The sequence below is a fragment of the Amborella trichopoda genome, chromosome 1 (assembly GCF_054954075.1).
Source record: "Amborella trichopoda isolate Santa Cruz 75 chromosome 1, AtrichopodaSantaCruz75HAP2 v2.0, whole genome shotgun sequence".
NCBI classification, from domain to species: Eukaryota; Viridiplantae; Streptophyta; class Magnoliopsida; order Amborellales; family Amborellaceae; genus Amborella; species Amborella trichopoda.
Genome location: NC_142336.1, coordinates 10,018,997 through 10,031,312, shown reverse-complemented (window position 1 = coordinate 10,031,312; position 12,316 = coordinate 10,018,997).

Below are 12,316 nucleotides of genomic sequence, written 5' to 3'. Positions count from 1 at the left end.
CAAACGAGTCTCAAGATACAGCCAGATCGGAATACAAATCATGAGTTCCTGAGTTGCACACTCATGAGATCCGTAATACTGATATGTCTTTCCAATTGGTACGGTTCCACAAATATCAATTGGAAACAGACTAATCTCGTTCTATAAAAATCATCATCCAATCGGTACAATAAAAACATCAATTAGGATGGCAAATATCTCTCACCACAAAAAATATCATCTAATCTATATACTATAATAAAATATTGATGGGGAACAACTTCTCCCACTAAAAATTAGTAAAATACAAATTTTGATTAAGTGCATATCAGATGGAAATAATTTTGTATAAAAAATATATTATGTTTAAAAACTCAGTAGATGACAGGAAAGTCATGCATCAGAGAGCGAGAACCATACATTAAACAAAATTTGTCGTTTACTTCATAATGCCATGAAATAGTTATCCAGCTCTGAAAAAAAAAATGTTCATCGCTTCTGTCAAAAAAATTTAGTGAGAGAGCCAGCTAACTTAGAGGGGGAGGGAGAGTAAACCTACTCTCCTGTTATCGATGAGAGAGCGCTCGTATTATCAACAAGAAGCTCCTTCTTAAGAGAGAGAATGAGAGTGTACGTTTTAAAACGACAGAGCAAACTGAAACACCTCACGAGGAGAAGTCAATAAAACAGGGAAAAATTTATATTGAGCCGTGGCTCTAAACAATCAAGCCTATCTCAAAAATTTCATTAGAAGTGGTTGTTTTGATGTTAAAATATTTTTAAATTGATCATCTCAACATCAAGATGTATGGAGAAAAAAAAAAAATGGATTTCAAGTTTTAGAAATAATGTATTTTATAAAACATTTTTGGATCACCAATTTTCAAGATTTTTCAAGTTATTCATAGATCTATTGATCTACACTATTTTTGGAACTTTAAACTTTATAAATAAAAATAAAAATATATTTTAAAGCTATCACAAATGTTTTCAGTATTGAAACTACATTTTTTTATACTATTTGAAAGTAGGCTCTAATTTGATTGTTTAGAAGTATACAAACCGGACCTATAAAACAAGAGAAGGGGGGTTTAGGGTTTAAAAGCCACGTAAGAGGTGGTAAAACTACCAAATGAAACAAAAAAGGGTGGACATCCTACATAAATAAATTAGTAATAAAAGTTTAAAAATAAAAATTATAAAAATTATTTTGAAACACTTTTTTTTTATTATTATTCAAAAAGTTAAATTTAATGGCATAGCAAACCATCACTCTCCAGCCATATCGCCCCAACCTCCTTTAAACCATCTATTGCCTTGATATATAAGCTTTAACCATGAATTAGCAGAGCATCAAAAGACCACCAAAAAATATGAAAACATGAAAGCTTATTGTAATGAAAATCGTACCAAAAAACCCTAAATACAATCACAAAATGTGCAACAGCAAATACCCAAAAATCATGAATAAGAGAGAGAAATTTTACCCGTCAAGCCCCGTAATATATTTCGCAGTCCTCCAGGCATAAAATGGATTTCACCATTTTGAGGGAAATCACGGGGGAAGCATTTTCATTTCCTGAGCCCTATTCACTAAGATTATCAAAAATGGCCACGACTTGATTTTGTATGCAATTAGGTGGAGAGCCTTAAGCTTTGGCTGTAATCCGATATAACTCATTTCTTTATTTAAATTCGTTTGGCGGAGGAAAGCATGGTTTTGTATTGGGTGCGGTTTGTATAAAACCTTGGCTCTAAACAATCAAAATTAGAGCTTACCTTCAAATAATGTCGAGAAATGTGGTTTCAATACTAAATTTTTTTATGATGTCTTTAAAATATGTTTTCATTTTTATTTATAAAATTTAAAGCTTCAAAAATAGCATATATAGACAGATCCATGAAAACTTGAAAATTTTTAAAATTGACGGTCCAAAAATCCGTTACAAAATACACTATTTTCAAATTTTGAAATCCATTTTTTTCTGATGTTCATGCATCTTGATAGCGAGATGATCAATTTGAGGATATTTGACCATAAAAACAACCTCTTCTAGTTAAATTTTTTAAGTAGGCTCAAATTTAATTTTTTAGAGCCTCGGCTCTATATAAACTTTTGCCTGATTTTAGTTTCGTTTTAGAGCGAGAAAGTGGTCGACGAATAAATATATACTGTATCAAAATAGGGTTGAGAACTTGAGAGAGAGAGAGAAAACAAAAATAAAATAGGGTTTTGCCGTTTAAATGTGATCAAATGCGATCAGAGTGCGGTCCGAGGTTCAATTTCTCAGATCGACTTTTTTTCAAACAATAACAATTATTGGACCACAGTTTTTTTCCATAACTAAATGAGAAGATCAGTCCGAGCTCCGAATTTTTGGACCGCTTTTTTTTTTCTAACTAAATGAGCAGCATTTTTTTTTCTAGTTAAATGAGAAGATCACTCTGAGGATTTGACCCCACACCGCTTGGGCAGTGCCCCTAAAACTTAGGGTAGCACCTTGCTAAAAAAATAAAAAACCAAAAAAATTAAAGTTCAATAGGAAGATGGAATCCTCGGATCAATACAATTTTGGAAGAAAAAATGGTCATGTTGACCAACCTTATTAGTAATTTTTTAATATATACGTAACATACCATATTTTCATATTTCATTTAGGTCACTACTTAAATTTAGTATAGATCAAGTAAATCTATAAGCACTTGAAATTTGAAAATAGAAAGTTAAGACAATATGTTTTGTTGGACTTTTTTACGTGCACCTTACTTCCATGGTATATGGTTGCAACCTTAAGCTATCAAAGTAAGGCATACCTCCAAACATTCTCATAAGATGCAATTTTCTTGTCAGAAAACTTTTAGAAGGGCCCAAGAATCTATTTTCATCCCTAATTATAAAATTTTGAATTTCAAAAATAGTTCAAATCAATAGATCTATAAACGTATAAAAATCTTGAAAATGGCCGTTCCAAATAAAGTGTTGCAAGATTTACTATTTTTTGTATTTAAAATTTTATTTTTATTTTTTATTCTATCCATACATTTTGATGTCAAAGTGATCAGTTAGATGGTTTTCTAAGTCAAAATAGCAGTTTCCAATGAATTTTTTATGCACCTTAATTCTACAACTTATGGTGTTATCTAACTCTTTTTTCTTTTATAAACTACCTGTGTTTAAATATTTTGAAAGATGTGACATTAAAAAAAAAAATTGAAAGGAAGTATCGTAATGTTCAAAAAGTCGTCATTAAGAAACTATTATTGTACTTAAAGATGGTTATGGGAGGTGACCCATCAAAAACTTTACTTGCTTCCCTCTTTTGTTGCAACTAAAAATCTGTTGAGTCAGTACTAGATAAACTGGTTCCGGTTAGAATTTGGTAATCGGTCCGGGCCTGGCCTACTCGCATGGTTCTTTTAGGGAACGGGGAGAGTAAGTTCTTAGATAATTGATTGAATGGTCGATTCACCAATCCAAACCAATTTCTTGGAAATTGGTTTGCCTAACCGATTCGTTTTCGCTGGTTGCGACTACATAAGTATTTGCTATCTTGTTTGTTATTTTTTTTATCTTTTTTTTTTGGGGTAATTGAGTGAGGATGACAGGTCCTTACCCATTTTTTCAAATAGTATAGGAGTTAATTTTTTTAAAATGTTAGTGAAGTGGTGTCCGTGAGAGTAGAAATCACAACCGGGTAACTAGAGTGTGAAGTGCTACCACAACGACCCCTTCCATTTCCCATACGAAGAGCTATCTTGCTTTCTTACCTAAAGTTTTTTCTAGTACTCTATACCTTATTAATATCTTATGTTGGTCCTTTTCTTTTTGTTTACAAGAATTTGTTGGTCTCTTGCTATCCATATATCATTGAAAATCTTTTGATACCAGTCCAACAACACAACCACCCTACCATCAGCTAATCTATATATTACTGATGGCGAATTAATAAAAGTGTCCATTTTGAAATCTTTTTCATACCACCGTTTTTTTTAAAAAAAATCGCTTCGTTTTTTTTGGGGTAATTCAATGGAGAAGATAGGCCCCTACCCGGTTTTTCAAAGGACCCGGTTTTTACAAAGCTAAGCCCGCATAAGTAGAAATGCGGGCTTCTTAATAATCTATTTTTGAAATGGATTTTAAGCCTTAATTTTTAAGGACATGTAATATAACATGGAGATCATGAATATGAAAAAGTAAATAAATTTTTAAAACTAGAAATAATAATTCTAATAAAAAACATTTGGACCGTTAGTTTCCATTGTTTTTGGATGGAACACCTGTTTGCATCCATTTTTAAGATGGATGCTTTACAATTTCTAGACCGCGTATGTAGAAAATGCGGTCCAGCCCGCATGAAACAATATTCTTTTTTCAAATAGTTTAGAAGTTAATGTTTATTTTTAAGTGTTAGTGGAGTGGTGTCAGCGGAAATGAAATCCATAATATGGTGACTAAGGTGTGCAGATGCTATCACCACGAAAACGATTATATTTTTTGTATAAGTTTTTGTAAAGTATCTTTCTCACAAAATCAGGAAAACAAAAGAAGAAAATATCCAAGTAATTTCTAGATTATATCGCTAACTTGTGAGAGCACATTGTACCACTATTCCCTCGTGTAAAAGACCTACTTAAGAGGATTTCTTTGCTCTCCACTTTAGAATTACATGAGTATTTCCAAAAAAATGAATGTTTCTATGTGACCCCATCCACGTAGAAAAAATATGTGATTGTTACCTTCCAACTGTCAGGTATAAAGGAACGGTTGGATAACACTTGTCCCAATGTTACAAAATTAGATGTAAATTTAAAAACTGGCTCTCAACCGTTGCCCTTCTCTTACCCATCCCACCTATACTTACGCTCTTTCCAATCTCATTATCTCTCTCTAACCTTGCATTCCTCACCCGCAGCAAACCCTAACCCTCTATTGATTTCTCTCTCTGGCAAAAACAAGAGGAAGAGGAAGAGAGGAGAGCAGAAACCACACAACCCCTATCTTGCTCTCTGTCTAGCAAAAACAAGAGGAAGAGGAAGAGAGGAGAGCAACAGCAACAATAACTATCTCGCTCTCTCTACGAAAAAAGAGAAGAAGAGGAAGAGAGCAAAAACGAGAGAAAGAGGAAGAGAGGAGAGCAGTAGCAGCAACAATTATCTTGCTTTCTCTTTCTAAAAAATATGAGAGGAAGAGGAAGAGAGGAGAGCAGTAGCCGCAATAACTATCTCGCTTTCTATTAAAAATGCGTTACAACCTCATTGCCAACCTATTATACCACGGTTTCCATGTTGGTGGTTTTTAGCTTTGAGAGGTTAATATATATCACGGGATATGATAGACTTTTATGGGATGTAACTGTTGCTCCCTCCTTAATTAAATTATATGCCTTGAGTGTTGTACTTATCTATGAGAGAATAAAGGATACAGTGCTTACCGTGGACGTAGGCCATTGCCGAACCACGTAAATCTTGTCTTTTTGTTTTTTTATTTTTCTAATATGGTATCAGAGCAGAAATCTTATGGGCATTTGATCTCCTCTAGAAAATTCCTTCTGGTCAACTTTACTACTGGGTTCGGGCTGGCCAAACCCAATCTCATTTCCCCTATACAATCTGTCATATTCTCTCTCTTTCTAAGACCCCCAATACCCCATTGATCTGCTGCAGAAAAGAATCCACTGGACCTTCTTTCTCCCGTAACCCATCTCTCGGCGTGTCCTTCTTGTTCGTCTGCCACCTCACTTTATTATTACTCATTGCATGAAGCAAGCCCTAGGCCACCTCGGGTTTATTTGCTCAACCTTCTCTCGTCAAAGAAGCCCAAGGCCCCTAAGGCACAAAAGAAGCCAGAAGCCTCTGCTCCTTTTTTCTCTTCCCCGATTTGAGTTTTTTTTTTGACAATTCTTCTCTTCTGAGAGTTTGTAACTGGAGAAAAAACCATCCCTTAACTAGCTAAAGTGGTCCATACTTCATATACAAGACAAGTTAGAGCTTCCAGAACCAAGACAGTTTATGCTTCTTCTTCTTTTTTTTTTTCTCTTTTGTCTATGGATTTTCTCTGCTTCTTTCACCACCTTTTACCAAAACCAACTAACCCAAATCATAGATTTCTTCTTGGGTTTAGAGAGAGAATAAAAGTTGAGGTGAAGCCGACCCATCTCAAGGAGCCATTCTTCCCGAAATCAAAGAGGCCTTCTACACGTATCTCTTCCCATCTAGTTATTGTTGCTTTCACTGCAGGAAAATCAGAGATTGAGAGCCCCATTGGTCCGCCGATTCATCTTGATCATCAGATCTATGGTGAACATCATTGACCCCAATACCTTCTAATTCTGGCCAAATCCTCTAGCAACTCCGTTGGATCTGAACAGAAATCCGACGTCCATTTTACCAATCTCGCCTACAACTCTCTGTCTCTCTTTAGCCTTCTTGTGAAGTCTGTGATGCCCTATCTGCTACTGTTGGACATTACGACCGGTGAATCGATCGGCGGGTTTGTGCTTTGGCGAGCTAAATTCCCGTTGTGGTGGAACCCTCTCAACCTAAATAAGACTTGGTTGGTGCAAATTGAGTTGTCCCCATTGAAAGGCAAGATTCCCAAAGTCTTGTTTAGGGCTTGAGCCTCTATTGAAGGGGTCTTGGAACTGACTCAAGCCATAGACTAGAAGTCTAGTCTCGGATAAGGCTTTTGCTCTCGCTTTGTCTCAGACCCTCTTCTTCGTGGTTCAAACGAAGGCCTAAGGATGCCTGTCACTATGAAGTAAATTTTTTTTTTCCTTTTACAAAAAAGGTGAAGAGGTGGTCCTTAAGACCATATTATTTCAAGGAGGTTGAGGTTGTTTCTTCCATCGATTGTCAGCCTTTTTTTGGAATTGGTCTTCTTATTTTTTGTTCAGTAATATATTTTTTTGGTTCAGTTATTTACATCATGGAAAATATTGTGACTATGACCAAGAATTCTGAGCTTAAAACTATTATCCATGAAAAAGAGTTCAATACTAGCAATAAATTAACTAGTATCCATTTGAACAGACTCAATTATTTAAGTTGGTCAAAAGCTGTCTCGCTCTCTTTGAGCGGGCGATCCAAGTTAGGACACATCAATGGAAAGAAAATAGCTCGTGCTATTGAGATCTCCTATATGAAGCTTGGCAATCTAATGACCACAAGGTCATGTCTTGGATTTTAAATTCCATGGAACCAAAAGTGGCCGAGATCATTACTTCGACAGATACTGCCGATTCGATAAAAGAAATGTATGGGAAAGAAAATAATCTTTCTCATGTTTATGAGTTAAAGTAAGAAATTTCTAAAACTCAAATAAAGAGATAAAACTACTACCGAATATCTTGCTCTATTCAAAACATTATGGGATGAATTAATTCCTTATTCACCCATAACAACTAACCTAAAGACCATTCAAAAGCGTGTTGAACACGACAAAATTTTTTTATTCCTTGCTGGTTTGAAACCTGAGTATGAGAACCATAGAAGTCATGACTACTGAACTCCCAACATTTACAAATGCTTGTTCTACTATTCATCGGGAAGAAACCCAGAAAAAGGTTATCAATGTTGAAACAAAGTCTGAATCTGCAATAAGTGAAAAAAATTTTGTTGTTGCTAAAGAAAATACTACAAAAAATAATAATATTAATAATGTGTTTGAAAAAAGAGGATATGGTGGAGTTAGGGGTCGTGGTAATAGACCTCCTCTACGTTGTGATCACTGTAAAGGAATTGGTCATTTGGCTCATAGATGTTAGGAAAAGTTACCCCACCGAAGACCCAATAGAAATAGAATGGGTAATCATTTATTTGCTCAGACTCCCGATACTCAGATTTCTATGAATAAATTGGCTCAATGCTTTCAACATTTTTCAAAAAATGGCTCTTCTTCCACACATGATCTTCCTCGTGAGTTAGGTAAAAATTACGCTCTCCAATCTTTTTTTCCCTCTAGTAATGATAGTTGGATTATTGATTCAGGAGCTACAAATCATATGATTGGAAATAAGAATTATTTGACTGTTTATCAAGATGTGTTTGATAAAGCCCATGTATCAATTGCAAATGGTTCACTCATAAAGGAATAGGTAGAACTAAGTTTCTTTCAAAAAATGCCAATTTCGATGTTCTCTTTATGCCTTCATTCCCTTCAAACCTCCTTTCCATCAGTAAACTAACTCAAAGCTTGAACTGCAATGTTATTTTTTCTCCTTCTACTGTTTCCTTTCAAGATCCGGTCACGAGAAAGATGATTGGTGAAGTTGTCTTGAGGACTTTATTATATTGATCAGAAGAATAAAGCTATTGCCAATAGTAGAGAGCTGAGCAAGATTTGGCATTCCAGACTTGGTCATCCTGTCAATAAATCTTTACTTTATTTAAAACCTGAATTATCCATTGACTCTTATAATTGTGATGTGTGTCATTTTTCAAAGCAGTCGGGACTTCCCTTTCAGTCTGCAGGGAATAAGGATGAGAAACTTTTTGACTTGATTCATTCTGATGTGTGGGGACCTGCTCCGATTGAGTCCCTTTAATGGACTGAGTTATTTTCTGCTTTTTATTGATGATTTCTCTAGATGACCTGGATATATTTGTTTAAATACAAGAGTGAAGTCTTTGAAAAATTTAAAGAATTTTCAAATCTAGTTAAAATCCAATACAATACCAAGATCAAAATTCTACGTTTAGATAATGGATCTGAATATACAAATAAAATTTTTTCTGAATATCATATAGATCAAGGCATTATACATCAAACATCTTGTGTCTCTACTCCCCAACAGAATGGGGTGTCTGAAAGAAAAAATAGACACTTGTTGAAGTTGTTCGATCCATTATGTTAAAAAAAAATGTCCCTAAATTTTTTGGTCTGAAGCTATCCTTATTGTCTGTTATTTGATTAATAGACTACCAAGCAAGGTCCCTGGGAATAAGTCTCCTATTGAAATTCTAAAGGGAAAGAAAAGTGATTTATCTCATTTACGTATATTTGGATGCGTTTGCTTTGTTCACAATAATTCTCAAGGAAGAGATAAATTGGACCCTCGGGCTATTAAATGTATTTTCATGGGGTACTCCTCAACAAAAAAGGGATATAAATGTTATGATTTCAAAAATAAGAAATTTTATATCTCTCGGGATGTAATATTCAATGAAAATGATTTCTTTTTCCAAAATTCTAGCCATTCTGAAAAAAGAAATCAGGGGGAGTATTCTGGAATGTTTCTTATAATAAATGGCGGAAACACACAAATCATCCAAAAGATTAGGAAAACTACCAAAATAATGTTGAAAGGGACCTCATTGAAGAACATGGAGAATCAGGTGAATAAGAACAAGAAGAACCCGTGGCCCTGTCTCCTGATGTTATTCACTCTCCTAGTTTTTCATCTTTATGCAGGTCTGATCGTGTTTCTCATCCTCCTACATATCTGAAAGACTTTTTTACTTATCATGTTGGTTTTTATCCCATTCAAAACTATTTATCTTATTCCAATGTATCCCAATCATATTATGCTTTTCTTTAAAGAATTTTTGAAAAAATTGAGCCCACATCTTTTCATGATGCTCATTCCCAACCTGTGTGGAAGAAGCCCATGAAAGAAGAACTATTGCTTTGGACAAAAATCACAATGGAATATTGTCCAATTGCCAATTGGAAAACACCTGTTGGATGTAATTAGGTCTACAAGATCAAGTATAATAGTGATGGGTCAATTGAACGATACAAAGCAAGGTTGGTTGCTAAAGGATCCACCCAAACTTATGGGATTGACTATAAAGAGACTTTCGCTCCTATTGCCAAAATAGAAACCGTTCGAATTGCCAAAATGGGAACCGTTCGAATTCTTATATTTGTTGCCACTATGGTTGGAATCTTTATCAAATGGATGTTAAAAATGCCTTCCTACATGAGGTTCTAGAAGAAGATGTCTACATAAATCTTCCTCCAGGACATCTCATGGAAGGAAAGCCTGGAATTGTATGCAAATTAAAAAGAGTTTTATATAGATTAAAACAATCTCTCCGGGCTTGGTATGCTAAGTTGAGTGATGCTCTCTTTAAAGTAGGATTTAAGAGAAGTTCCGCAGACTCCTCCATGTTTGTAAGGAGAAACTTGAAGGGAGTTATTATTGTATTGATTTATGTTGATGATATTGTTATCACGGGAAGTGATGAAGAAGGTATTTCGAACTTAAAGGCTTACTTTCACATAAAAAATTAATATTAAGGATCTAGAAAAATTGAAATATTTCCTAGGGATTGAAGTTGGCTTTTCTAAAAAAAGAATATTTTTATCACAGCGAAAGTATGTCTTGGACCTATTATAAGAAACTGGAAATTAGGAGCAAAACCAATTGAAACTCCCTTGGAGATAAATAGTAAGATTAACTCTTCTGATGAATAATCCCTTGAGGATATTGGAAGATATCAAATATTAGTAGGCAGATTAATATATCTTACTATAACTCGTTCTGATATATCACGTTGTATAGGTTGTAAGCCAATCTATGTATGCTTCTAGAATAAATCACCTTGAAGTCGTTGAAAGAATTCTAAAACATTTGAAAGGTTTTTCTGAAAGAGGAATTTGGATGAAAAATAATTCACATGTCAATATTATGGGCTATATTGATGCAGATTGGGCTAGAAATCAAGATGATAGAAGGTCTACAACAGGCTATTGTATGATGGTTAGAGGCAATCTTGTTACTTTGAAAAGTAAAAAGTAGTTTGCGATTGCCAGATTGCGGAATCTAAATATCGAGTTATGTCATCTGGAACTAGTGAAATTATATGGAGAAAGCTTCTTCTTCAAGACGTGGGATTTAAAACTAAAGAACCAATTAAAATGTCTTGTAATAGTCGTTCTGCTATTCATATTGCTGCTAATCCTGTTTTTCATGAGAGATCCAAACATATTGAAGTTGATTGTCATTTTGTACTGAAAAAGTTCAAGATAAAATAATCAGCACCAGTTATATTCGAAGTGAAGATCAACTCACCGACATATTCACAAAGGCAGTCTCAAAGTCAAGGTTCCAGCAAATTCTTTCCAAGTTGGGCTCTATCGATATCATCGCACCAACTTGAGGGGGTGTGTTGAAAACGCGTTGCCACCTCATTAGCAACCTATTCTACAACGGTTTCCGTGTTAGTGGTTTTTATCTTTAAGAGGTTAACATATATCACGGGGCATGATAGACTTTTGTGGGATGTAACTAATGCTCCCTCCTTTTATAAATTATATGTCTTGAGTCTTATACTTATCTATGATAGAATAAAGGATACAGTGCCCATCGTGCATGTAGGCCATTGCCGAACCATGTAAATCTTATCTCTGTATTTTTCTATTTTTCTAATAATTTCTCTCTCATTACTCATAGGTATGTTCTCACTGCATATTTTCTGTCAAAAGGTAAAAGGTCAATGGATTTAGCTAACTAAGAAACTTATATTTTTTTATGTTAATTGGGTTCTTACTATGGTTCTTAGAGTATCTAAAAATTTTTATTTTCCTTGTTCTTTTGTCCATTTTGTTTTTTTTGTTTTGGAGAATCGAAAATCAAATGAACAAAAATTTTGTGGTTCTTGCCTTTCGTATTCTTTGGAGATTTTTGTGGGTTTTGACGGAGTAGAGGGATGAACATGGATCTATTACCCTAGGAAATGCCTTCTTTTTTCTTTTTCTTTTTAATTTTTGATGGGGAATATAATTTGGTTTCCATGAAAATTAAAATCATAACCATTTTGATTATTTAATTGTTGTTTATTGTTTCTTTTTTTTATGGTGTATATAATTTGGTATCCATGAAAATTAAAACCATAACCATTTTGATTGTGTAATTGTTGTTTATTGTTCTTTTTTTTTTTTTTTCAATTTTTGATGGTGAATATAATTTGGTTTCCATGAAAATTGAAAACATAGCCATTATGACTTTTTAATTCTTGTTTAATTCTCATAATGAGATGTAAAATTTCACCACCAAGATTGTAAAGCGTTTTATGCTTCTCTCTCTTGCTCCCTTTTTAAAGCTTTTTGAAGTTTACGTATGGTACTGATTTTTTAGGGAGCAAATTCATCATTTTTGTGGGTTTGAAAGGAGCAGAGGGATGAATATGGATCTATTTTTTTACTATTTAGCCTTAGTATTTTTTTCTTTTTTTTTAGTTTTAATGTAAAAATATTAATATACATAACATTCAAACAATAAGAAAAACTAAGTTTTAAAAGACTGTCCCTTTGTAGAGTTTTTTTTGTTTCTTTGTTCCTCTCTCTTTGTAAAGCTTTTGTGTTGCTTTCTGTTATTCCCTTTTTAAAGCTTTT